At 34.1% G+C, this 13,776-nt stretch overlaps 1 pseudogene; it reads left to right on the top strand.

Annotated features, from left to right (window-relative positions):
* Positions 1–230: 230 nt before the first annotated feature.
* Positions 231–13,468, top strand: LOC132020266 (small ribosomal subunit protein eS17-like; annotated as a pseudogene).
* The last annotated feature ends 308 nt before the right edge of the window (positions 13,469–13,776 follow it).

A 13,776-nucleotide genomic window follows, 5' to 3' on the forward strand; every position in this document is an offset into this window, starting at 1 on the left:
CCAGGGTCCTGGGATCAAGCTCCGCTTTGGCCCTGCATTAGCCCCGCATCAGTTCTGCATCAGCTCCGCATCACCCAGTTTAGACCCCTACTGGGCTCCCTGTTTGGCAGGACGCCTGCTTTCCCTCTCCCACTCCTTCTGCTTGTGTTCCTGCTCTCTGTCGCTCTCTCTGTCACATAAATGTAAAAAATAAATTAAAAAAAAATGCAATGAAAATCTAGTAAGAGGTTATGCAGGTGAGTTATATCACCTAAAGCTATTTTTAAAAGACTATTTAAGAATATTTAAATCTTCATAGGAAAAAAATTAGGATAATTAGAGAGGCTGGTTAAAAGATTATTACAGTAAAAACAACAGAGGATACATGTAATTTTTGACCATGGTCATGACAGAATTCTTATATTTAAAGTATATTTTTGATCTATGATGAAGGTAGGGAAGTGTCAAAACTGACTTCCATCTTTACATCTAGAGAGACTGAATATAGATGGTGCCACTACCCAGGACAGTAAGATCATGAAGTAATAGTGTTGGTGAATTTCTGATATTACATGGAAAACTGTTAAGTGGGCATTTGTACGTATAAATTAGGAGCTCAGAAATGTATCCTAGAATGAGAACTATGAATCATGCCTTTCATTCATGGAATGATCATTTTTAAAAGCTGAATGTACAAAGTACAAGACATGGTCGCTGTATTGGTCGCTATTTAGGATACAAGAATATTACGAATTTTTCTCTAAAACATATGTTGTTTTTTTAAAAAGATTTTATTTATTTATTTGACAGACAGAGATCACAAGTAGGGAGAGAGAGAGAGAGGGAAGTGGCTCGCTGCTGAGCTGAGAGCCTGATGCGGGGCTGGATCCCTGGACCCTGAAATCATGACCTGAACTGAAGGCAGAGGCTTTAACTCACTGAGCCACCCAGGCGACCCTCTAAAAAATATGTTAAGAGTTAGGTTTCATTAGCTTTTCTTTGGTTCTCCTGTCATATTGATCTCAACAAAAAGGATATTCTCAGATATTTGAGGGCTTTGAAAAAAATCACATCCATGACTCCTCAGTGAAAATTTAATCAAGATGTAATTTAAGTAACCAGGAGACAGGTTGAAATAAATCCAGATTTGGAAGCCATGGTGTAATAGAACCAACAGGAAAAATGACACAAGTAAAACATGAAGTTAAGAGCAGTAAGGCATGCACATAAATAACTTAAACAAAATGTACAAAGTAGTGTGTCCCCTGTGAAATAATATACAAATAAAGTTCAATTTAGTATAGGAAACTGGAAATTTTTTCCATAACAAAAGATCACAGATGCCTGAGATAGGAGGTGACTGTAGAACTGGGTGTTTCGGGTAATTGGGATTTGAATAGGGAAGGATAGGAGATAAATGATTAGGTGCTTCAAAAACCAGCAAGAGCAGGTACAAGAAGCTGGACAAGATACATAGGCTCCTCCCTGTGAAAGTAGCAGGCATAGCAAGTAGAGCACTGGGTGACTCAGCAGGACAGCTAGTTTAGACCAAACCGAGCGTGGCTTTCAATTTATATGTCATTTCACTGTCCATTAAATGGACAATCATTATTTATAGGTCCAACCCAATAATTTTTAATTATCCTAATAGAAATAAATGAAATCTTGCTTAAGGACTTCTCTTTAGGAGTTCAGTTGTAACTGACATTCAAAATAAATTGTTCATTCTGAGGTAGGATTTCTTAAGCATTAGATCTAATGTTTATGCAATATCTTATAAGAAAAGATACAGACAAGTAGGGAAATTAACAAAGCAAGAAGGAAACAAAACTTTTCAATTTAATTTTTTCAGTATTAAAGATATCATTTAACAATATTATAAGTCATAGACTACCTGTCAATGCTGATTGACTATAAAGAACTATAATTAAAGAGAATTCTTAAAATGCTTCTGTACTTAAAAAATGTGAAAATTTGCCAAAGGAGTTTTACCTTGGTGAACAGAATGTTATTTTAGCAAACAGATTAACTTTATTTTATTTATTTTATTTTTATTTTTTTTAAGATTTTATTTATTATTTGACAGATAGAGATCACAAGTAGGCAGAGAAGCAGGCAGAGAGAGAGGAGGAAGCAGGCTCCCCGCTGAACAGGACTCTGGGATCATGACCCGAGCTGAAGGCAGAGGCTTTAACCCACTGAGCCACCCAGGTGCCCCCAGATTGGCTATAAAAAGTATTATTCTTCAAAATAAGATTTGATGAGTAAATTACTAGATACAAAGTTGTTCCACATATTTTCAGTATGATGTATTCTGTATATGAATGTGAGACTCTTAGAATACATATAATTTTATAAATCTTTTACTTATTTCAGGTTCATGCTTGCACCGATGTAAATATTAAATTCCTAAATACACAAAACAAGTAATTCAATAAATACTTAAAATAAGAGAAATTTTCTGTTTTTAAATCATAATTGTATAAAAAATAAAAAATTAATAAAAAAAATAGCCATATTGTTAGCTTATTTTCCATGAGCCTTCTATTTCCTAATGTAATCAAATACTTCCTCTTTGACCTTTTTTCCCCTTTTTTACATGTCTTAGAATGGTAACACAGACTGTAAATTATTGTAAGCACATAGAAATCTATAGAACATTTAAACAGAACTAAAGAAAATTGGGCAAAACAAAAAAAATAAAGATTGCAGCAAAAATGATGCCTATAAAAAACTGTTTTCATTTCTCTTTCTTGTCTCATCACTATCTATACTTGGCATATTCTTTTTCCACTTTTGTTGATTGAAACTGAACTCAGATGGCATTTTCTCAATAATCTTTCTTTTCTCTTCTCCCAGAATGTGAGATAAAAGTCAGGTTATATACTTGAAATCTGTCATCAGATAAACCTAATTTGTGTCTAATTCTTGCACTCCTTACTTTGAGAATTTAAAGTTACTATTCTTTCCTAAGGAGACAGAGAGAGATAAATCCCTGTCTGAGGAATTTCTATGAGGATTTAACGAATTTCTATACGTAAAGAGCTTAGAATTATTACATGTTATATAATACTTTCATGTTGTACTGTAATTGCTTCTGCTCTCTTATCCTTATTCTCTGATTTTTCCTTGAAAAATGTAATTCTGCATCCAAAACACTGAAAATCAATGACTAACCACCATGACAATAAATCCAATTTTATTTCTTAATTCTCATCAAATCATAGCACTGTTGGGCTGAATCAATTGATCACTGCCTTCCCAGGAGTATATTTTAGTGTTTGACACTCAGGCCCACTCCCCACTGTTGTTTTTCCTCTTCAGTCACCAGCTAGTCCTTCTCAGTCCCATTTGCTGATTGCTCATATCCTCAGTCTCTTAAAGATGGCGAGACCCAAGTCCCGTGGCCTTTCTGCTGCATACTCACTGCCATGATAATCTCATGCAGCCCATATGCTGAAGTCTCTTATATTTGTATCTACTATGAATGCAATATCTGTCTATACAGTAGCTACTTAATGTCTCCATTTAGATATCTAAGAAACATCCAAACTTGATCTCCTTTGCAGTTCCCCCATCCCATCCTGCTCTTGTATCAGTCTTCCACATGTCTCAGTTGATGGCAGCGCTGTCCTATTTGCATAGTCTCAAACCCAGGTGTCTTGTTTCTCTCTTTTTCTCATATTCTCTCTCATATTCTCTCTCATATACCACATCAAATCCATTCATTGGCTAAATATTAAAATACATAATCTATAGAATTAGACATTTTCTTACCTGTCTAGTCCTCTTTTTCTGTTCCAAGTCTAGATTATAATAATAAATAATAATAATAATAATAATAAACCCTCCCTCTTTATATTATCTGTTCCTCTAGAGTATGTTTTTAATACAAAGCCTGAATGAGCCTTCATAAAACATACTTAGATCATGTTCATTCTTTTCTCAAAAAATTTGCAATGCCTCCCCATATCATTTAGCACTCACACACAAACACACACAAACAAACCCAGTGTATTTGGAGTTTCCTAAAAATTTCCACAGATTTCTTCCTTATGTCTTTCATGTCCACCAAAGCCAGTGGCTTCCTTTCTGAATGTTGAGCTTGTCAGTTAGACTTTTACTTCAAGATCCTTGCACTTACTCTTCTTTCTGCCCATGATGTTCCTTGTTCACATTTCTGAAGGCTAGCTCCCTCATCAACTTTAGCCCTTCACTCAAATACAATTTCTAAATAAAGAGGTTCCTCATGGCTGCTCTATCTTTTAACTTGCATGCAACACTCCTTATCTTCCTTCTTTGCTTTAGTTTTCCCAATAGCATATAACTGACTTTACCTGTACTTTGTCTTACATCATTAGAAAGTCATCACTGTGGAAGTGACTACTCCTCTCCCTCCCCAATAGTTAAGTGATAAACCTAAAACCTAATAATCTAGAAAAATAGCTGGTGAATAATTGACCTGTAATAGATATTTGATTAATTTAATTGAGTTGAATTGATTCCTTTCTTTGGCTTTTGTGTTCATCTGCTTGGGCTGCCATTAACAACAACAACAGCAGCAGCTGCAACAATAACAAAAACATAGGCAGGCTAGCTTGATAGAAATTTATGTTCTTTAGAGTGCTGGAGGCTAGAAGTTCACGCTTAAGGTTGGGGCCAATTATGTTTCTGGTGACGACTCTTTCTTGGTTGTTGACAGCCACCTTCTCACTTTGCCCTCAATGGTCTTTCCTTAGTGCATGCATTTGGAGAGAGAGAGAGAGAGAGAGAAGTTCTCTGATGCCTCTTCTTATTAGGACACTAACCTAATAAAGGGCTCAACTTCTAGGACCTCATGTAACCATAATTACTTTTTAGAAGTTCCCATTCCCAAATCAGTCCTTTTGAGGGGAAGGGGGGCAGGAATTCAGCATATGAATTTTGGGGGAATACACTCAGTATTTCTTACATAACAACTTTCCAATTGAGGTTGTGAACTTTAGATACAGAGTCAATGTTGTCCATGTTTCTATGTGTAATATCCAACCAATAAAAAATATTTATTAGTTTACCTAAAGATAGGTGATATGCATTGTCAAATTTTAAAAATCTACTTAAATGTGTATAGAACATTTACTATTTTATCATAAATGTATAGAGAAATTTCTAAATTAGTCATGTTTCTTTAAAAACCACATGACTTTCCCTGTTTTTTAATATTGTTGTTTTGGAAAGATTTAGAAAGCCTATAATGTGAAAATTGAATTTATAAGTGCATTATTACTGAATGAGTTCTACATAATAATTCTAATAGGAATCAGTAGCAAACATAGTATTTTAGTTATATGTGCTGCCGAAGCTATCACAGTAACAAACATCATAAAAATGAGAATGCTTTGATAATGGTGAAAATATTCCCCCAATTTAAGTGCCCTTCCTTACTTGTTTCTTACACAATACTGTTTTTTCCCTGCATCTAAAGTAAAGAATTATCTTTATTCATACAATAAAAAATATTTTAATTTTTTTTTTCTTTCTTGCCTCCTGAGGTATATGCCAATTTCATTTTTGGTTTTTATGTTATAAAACAAATCCCCCTGTCTTCCCAAATATGTTGTGGTTTGTTTAAATATAACACTAATAATTCATATGCAATTGTTCTTAAGTGAAATGTTTAATTTAAGAATAACCTGTCTTTCAAGTTCAACAGTGTCTTCAGAAACACCTGATAAACATCAAACAGATTGTTATGAGCTATTTATTTAAATTGAATAATAATTTTCTATTTTTTGTTAAATGTTTATGGATAATTAATGAAATAAAAATGTTTCAAGGAATTCCAGGTAATGCACAATGTTATAGTAGGTTTTGGGGCTCAGTCAGTTCTAGGATTTAGTACCTTCACTTGTAGAATTAGGATTGTATGCTAACATACCAACTACACAGAAAGACTGACTTATAAAAATAGAAATCCTTAATCAACAGAGTGGAATAAAACAAGAAGGAAGAACATAAAAGACACGATTAACTGAAAGAATAAAAAAGGTTCTAAAACTATGCAAGTATGATAGAATAAAAGCTTAGGAACAAAATTAAAAAATGATTTTGATTTAGCCAATTTCTATAGAAAATAACTCAAATATATAGATTCCCACTTTTAGTCTAGAGTCTTTTTTTTTTCCTAATTTAGAGCATTCTTAAAGTAATACCTCCAAAACAAATTGAGTAATACTCATCCTGTTTGGGAGAGACATCAAAAAATGAGGTTATTAAGTTTCTTTGACAAACATTCCACATATGTCTAATTTATTTTAATTTTGTCAGCAAATATTTTCTTATGCCATGTATCAGAAAGATATTTTTTTTCTCCTGAGGAATATACACTGAATCACCATATTTATATATTTTTCATAAATAATAGCAAAAAACCTTATCTAGGAAAATCATTTTCAAACTCTTTTGGCATGACACATAACTTTGGTCTATTTATTGCTCTTCAAGAATAACATTTAATTTAAACAATTTATTCTGCAATAGTGACAAATCTAAGATTTTCTGTTAGGAAATCACATCCTATTCGCCTCCTGTAGTTTAGCTCAATGAACTCTAAAAATAAAATTTCAAATAATAGTAGATATACATTGAGTTACTCCTAAATAATACTTCAGAACACAACAGGCCTTCTAGTAAATCTGAATGTAGGAATGATTCCCTACAGATACCAGAGACCCACCATAGCCATTGTATTATTAGTTACACCAGGAAGCCTTGTCACAGTGCGTGACTGCTGAACCTGGAAATACTCTGAAATGTCACAGACCAAATATCCATTGCTATATAGAATCTACAGAGACCTATAAAGGTGTTTTAAGTTGGATTGACATTTCTGCTTCCTTAAAAACTTCAGCTTTCAAGAAACTAATGTTATCTGGGTCTATTGTTTCCTTCTTTCTATATTGTATGCATACCATTTCTTGGTAAAACTCTTAAATAGCTATAAATTGTGTTTGATTCAAGGAGTTTATGGATTACATATAAATATAGAAGACTAAATTAGGTATTGAAGAATTTAGAGAAAAAAAATTCACATTTTTCAAGATGTTTAAATATGCACAGATCCTAAGCACTAACAACAAAAATACATTATTTATTTTATAAAATAGGTGTTTAATTTGATAATAATGAAAAAATTCATTATGTTAAACTACAGAAATAGTATTATAAATGTTTAAAAACTTTTCATTTACACATTATCAGAATTGCTAATCAGGTAAAAATGTAAAATTTAATCACATTAAAAAGAAAACTAGAACTGTGCTTTAAACTTTAAAGTATGAATTGGACAATAGAGGCAATAATTTAGATAAGAAATTAAACCAAAGAACTTTCATAATCATTTCCAAATTTTTTATTTTTTTTTTTATTTTTTATAAACATATATTTTTATCCCCAGGGGTACAGGTCTGTGAATCACCAGGTTTACACACTTCACAGCACTCACCAAAGCACATACCCTCCCCAATGTCCATAATCCCACCCCTTCTCCCAAACCCCATCCCCCCAGCAACCCTCAGTTTGTTTTGTGAGATTAAGAGTCACTTATGGTTTGTCTCCCTCCCAATCCCATCTTGTTTCATTTATTCTTCTCCTACCCACTTAAGCCCCCATGTTGCATCACCAATGAGGAAGTGGTGATGCTTCATTTCCAAATTTTTAAGCATTTTTTTTAAAGTAGGTTCCACATGGATCTGGTGTGGAGCCTAACATGGGGTTTGAACGCATGACCCCGAGATCAAGACCTGAGCTGAGATCAAGAGTTGGACACTTAACTGACTTAGCCACGCTGGTACCCCATTTTTAATGACAAATATTTTTGCTTGATTATTGGGATAATTTTTGTAAATTCTCTACTGTGTATAGGCACAGCTTTAAAATCAGTAGGAAAATGGGGCAAAAAAGCTAGTTGTACATTTGGGAAATAATAGTTTATTAAAATCACTGATTTAATGCTTACTTGTGTTTGTAATAATGATGTCTATGTTACTTTAATACTAAACTAATTTTTATTTGGAAAAAAATTGTTTAAGCTCTTCTATCCTGTTAGGCGTTAGTTGAACAGTTAGGCAGTCAGGAATAGGGTCCCCAAAAAGAAAATATGGAGTCAGGACAGCTAAAATAACACTGACCTCCTATTTTGCAGCTTAGGCAGGACCACACTGACTTTCTGCTTTGCAGCCTTTGTAGAAATGACTTCTGCAAAATGTCCTAAAATAAAACAATTAACCACAAGAGCACTAGTCAGTATCACAGGCAAGGGGCAGTTAAGACCTAAGCCCCCAGGTGTCGACAAAAGAATGGATTCGTCAGTATATAGACATTAACCTAATAGGTAGGTAGATAATGTGACCAAAGCCCTAATTGCTTAAGATAGTTCTGCAAAAGAACTCATAAAACCCCTAAACTTAGAAACAATGGCAACCCACTAAGATCCCCCTCCCTCTCTGGGAGCTTTGTACTCTTGCTCAATAAACTTTGCTACACACCACTATTGGTCTGGTCTACCTCTTCATTCTTCAAACTGGTGTGACCAAGAACTGCGAGGACTAAGGGAACACAAAATCCTGTAATACCAATTATATCTAGATAACGATTTCCTTAGTTAGATTTCTAAAAGTGTTTGGAATTTTGTAGATTCTTGTTGTTTTATTGTGTGTCAGAATTTGCACTGTGTTATAAAATGATTTCATGGAGGACCTAGCCTCTGAGGAGATCCCTTTGGAGTAGGTACAGGGAAAATGCTAATACTTGTCCATCATCAGCATTATATTTCAACTGGCATCTGGATGTTGGCTTTCTCATGGGGCATATTGTGGTCCATTTTGAAGCCACCCTCTTAAGATATACATAGTGCACAGTCCATATCCTGACTTGAGAGCAAAACTAGGTTAAAGCAGTAAAAACTTGTATACCCGGGCCTACTTCATTTTCCTCTCTCCTTACCACACTGTTCGTGGTTCCTTCAATAAACCACCAGTCTTCAAAATTCCTCAGAAAGAAAACCGACAGGAAGCTTCAAGTAGATACATAGTCCCAAGCTACCCAGGACAAATGTCAATTTCTTAAGACTATTCCCCTCCCATGGCAGTTCTGGGCTGGATCTAAGAGTTTTTGCCGTTGTGATACATCTAACCCAAAATTATCTATGTCAGCTCTCACTTTGGTAAAAGTCCCTAGTGTTTCTGAGAATGCACTCCCTTCAGTTACTTTAGTGAGCTATCCCTCAGCACCAACAGGCTCATTTTCTTCCTTTAAGTTCTCCATTTTCTGCCTATATGGCTGGATTGGTGGGAATTAAGGTTGAAACACTAGTTTGGATAACCTCCAAACAAGTAGGTGGAGTCCAGGGTAGGTTCAGGGTAGAATTTTGGCAGCTTCATAATTGTTTTATAATGTTAGTGGACATGTTGTTTATTGTATTCAAAATTGAAAAGAGAAAAAGACCAGTTTTACATATTGTAATATATTTCAGCTTGTCCACTGATATAACTAGAACTTTCCTGTAATACATGAATGAAAGGGGGGTGAGCTGTGAAGAAGAAACACTACAAACATTACAAAAGGGAAATAAAAATCCTTTAATGTGTATAAAGGGTATATTATGTGAACATATAGCCATAAAGTGGTATGCTAATATTAATATAAAATTGGAGATATATTTTGTGTGATTATGAATAAACACTAAGCTTTGGTGGTCAATATATTAGCTCTGAGTAAAACCTGACTGCCTGTAATCTTTCATGAATATTTCACTTCACTTATTCTTTAGTACACTTGGGGATGTGTATTATTTTTGTCTTCCATTTTCCCTGCCCTCAACCAAGCATATACCTCATATGTGTGCAATGAGGGTTAAATAAAAATTATTACATAACACGGCAGAGTAATTATTAAGAATATAAAGTGGCAGAATAACCTACTGAGAAATTAACTGTCTAGTTTTGTTTATTTTTTTCTGTGATAGCACAACAAAATGGAAAAATGTTATTCTGTTCCACCCTCCTTTTGTAGCAGGGAGCTCTCTTTTTGTGTCCTTGGATTCTGAGTTTCTTTATTTCCTGAGTAAAGGTGTGGAGAGAGTTTTCTTATGTGTTAATGGGCAATGGAGAGAAGTTTTTGGGCAGAATATAAAAATAATATATATTAAAAAGTAAAATCCCCTATGTTTCCCTATACCCATTCCAATCTTTTGAGCATACTTAATTCACTTGACTGACAGGGACTGTAGCATCTGTGCACTTTGTCACTTAAAATTCTGTGGTTCTCCAAGGACTCTTGTTTCTCTAGTGTCTCTATGGATGTCTTTCATTAATTATGACAATTCCAAACTTTCTAGACATCACTTATTCCTTCTGGCATGGTCACAGAATTTCAGGAGATATACAAAATTCTAATTCCCTCAGTAGAAACCAAAAGAAACACACACACCCACACGCACACACAGACACACACACTAACATCTTTCCCTTTTTTTGTTGTTTTAACAAATCTATGAAAATGTATCTGTGTTTCCAATATGGCAGTTACCAGCCATATATTGCTTTTGAGCACTTAAAATGTGTCCAGTACACTGAAGAACTAAATTCTAACTTTCATATAATTTTAATTAGCTTAAAATTAAATTTAGTTAGTTAATGTAGCTTGTGGATACCACAAGACAGTGGGATTCTATAGGAAAAGTCATTTTATTTTGTGAAGCATTACATGAAGAAACATTTTAGAGGAAGTATACACATTTTCATGGCAGTTACAGACATGTGGAAACTTCTGTTTTGTTTGTGAGAACAAATTAAAAATGGGAAAATGGCAGTTAAAGCTAAAAACTTGTACTGATTGCTTAGAAAGAAACAATGAGCCACATAATTTTCTGATACAAAGAGGTTAAGGGAAAGTAAAAGATTTCATAATATGTAGATGATTAAGGGTTTTACAATACCAGTCTTTTTAGAGATGTTATAAAATTATGAAAAGAAAACCTCACTCTAACATTTGTGTCTTCATAAAACTGATCACGTGATAGTCAATGTGAGTGACTAAATTATCTTAGAATCTGAAAATTCACAAGGTGCAAGTACACTAAAAGTACATGAAATTTTCAATCTTAAATATAAGGCAGTAGGTTTTCTCTTTGAGCTGTCTGTGAAAACCCTGTGTATTCTACAAGTCAGGTAGACAGCAGAAGTCATGGAAAGGGGGATTCTGTTTTTCAGTTAGCACATAATCCGAAGCTGATAATCAGACTTCAATATTTTTATTGAGATTACAGTTTTGTTTTCCTTCAACATTATAAATTTAGCAAAGGATTATTGGAAATAAAGATAAAATCGCAATGTAGCTGTTAAATTGTTCTGCTTTCTTGAAGACTTTCTGAAAATTTATATTAATATGAATACATGTAACATTTTATAATTATGCTAAGATGTGTACAGAAAAATAACCTGTGAAGTTCTCATTGATCTAGTAGGGAGTTTATACTTCTTTAGTAAAGTTACATCTATAATTTTTTTGCTTCACTTCACATTTAAGTAATTACCAATGAGTTTAAGATAGCCAAAAAAGTCAGTGTGTTTTATGTTTAAAATTATAGACATAACTATCTGAAATGAAGATAGCTAATAGCGATATTAAGAACTTTTTTTTGTTTTCTGGAAATTATCCACTAATGTTTATTTATATTAAATATAAGTTAATAAAATTTCTAGTCATGAACTTTGAAAGTTCACTAAAAGATATTGAAGATGAATAACTAAGTATTTTATCATACTTGAATATTTATGTCAGTATTTCATTTGGGAAAATGTTTTCCTGTAGAACAATGTTGTATATTTCACTATATACTATATTTGTCTCCAGAACTAGTTAGCAAGAGTTATGGAGTAAATCCTCTCTGATATAAAATATCAATTACATTTCCCTTATGCACCAGTATCTCCTTTTGTCCTTTGTTTAGATATAGTTGTCACATGCGCATGCATGTGGGTGTATCTGTGTGTTTTCATGAAAGAATAATCCATGTGAAGGCTAGTGAAGGGAATATTATGTTTTCTGTTAATTCAATGACAGTTTCAAAACTAAGCAAAACTAAGACTAACCTGGTGGCTCAGTCATTTAAGTGTCTGATTCTTGATTTAGGCTCAGGTCATGATCTCATAGTTTGTGTGATCAAGCTCTGCATCAGGTTCTACACTCAGTGGGGAGTTTACTTGAAGATTCTCTCCCTCTGCCTGTCAGCCCACTTATACAAGTGTGTCTGTGCATGTTTTTGCTCTCTAAAATAAGTAAATAAATCTTAAAAAGATCTAAGTGCTAATGGAGAAATTAGGGAAAGTATAGACAGAGCCTTTTTTTTGCATTGTGTATGATATGAATAAAAATTAAATCATTCACTTTCTATTGGGTTTGTCCATCATGACATAATATATTCCAAGAAAGTCATACATAATCCTAACTAAGCCAACTTTCTGAAAAGAATATTATTTATCTCATTTGCTCTCTCGCAAATAATATTTTTGCTGTCACACGTTATTCTTTTAAAGTGTATCTTCAATGATTATTAAGAAGAGAATCATGTAGCACATAATTCTATATCAATTTAACAGTCAGTACTCTCATGCTTCTGTAGATAGTCAAAATAAACAGAACGTCAAGAACAGTTACATCAGCACTGACTCCATTCTTGTCCTAATATACCACATCCTACTCTAGTATCTTTATAAAGATTATTTATTTATTTATTTGACAGAGAGAGAGAGACAGTGAGAGAGGGAACACAAGCAGGGGGAGTGGGAGAAGGAGAAGCAGGCCTCTTGTGGAGCAGGGAGCCAGATAAGGGGCTTGATCCCAGGACCCTAGGATCATGACCTGAGCTGAAGGCAGACACTTAATGACTGAGTCATCTAGGTGCCCCTCTAGTATCATTATAAAGTGTGAAACATGCTTGTGCCGACCCTTTCATGACTTTTAAAACATTTCAATAATTTACAATCTATTCCAACCCCTGCTTAGTACTTTACTTTTATGAGGAAATTGGAATTCTTTTTTACTAGGGACCTGCCAATGTGGGCTGTGTTTGCATCAAAACTGTGAAGAAAGAGGTCCAGGTCATCATTGAGAAGTACTACACATACCTGGGCAACAACTTACACACCAAGTGTGTGTGTGAGGAGTTTGCTGCTATTCTCAGCAAGAAACTGCAACAAGATAGCCGGCTATGTCACACATTTGAAGTGGATGCAGAAATGCCCCGTGAGAGGTATCTCAATCAATCTGTAGGAGGAGGAGAGAGAAAGGGGAGATAATTATGTTCCAGAGGTCTCAGCCCTGGATCAGAAGATCATTGAAGTAGATCCTAACACTAAGGAAATGTTGAAATTCTTGGGCTTTGTCCAACCTACAGGTCACTCAGCCTACTGTTGGGTTGAGTTTCAAAATGCCATGTGGAACCCCTTGAATCCTTCTATTGTTCTATAATTTCTTCAATAAATCTTGGAAAACAACAGCAGCAGCAGCAACAACAACAAAAGAAATTGCAATAAAGTTCCCTATTCTAAAATCATTTCCACATTTTAGGGGATTTCACTGTACATATTTCATATACATGCACATACTCCAGCTTTCAATTACATAATGGGTAATAATGCTAAATAAATTTACAGATTTCCTTTGATATTCTGTATTCTGATAATCTATTATTATGTATGTTACATAGAAAAATATCATTTTAACAATTTTCTGTGCTGAGGTTGTTTCATAGCAGTG

The sequence above is a fragment of the Mustela nigripes genome, chromosome 6 (assembly GCF_022355385.1).
Source record: "Mustela nigripes isolate SB6536 chromosome 6, MUSNIG.SB6536, whole genome shotgun sequence".
Taxonomy (NCBI): Eukaryota; Metazoa; Chordata; class Mammalia; order Carnivora; family Mustelidae; genus Mustela; species Mustela nigripes.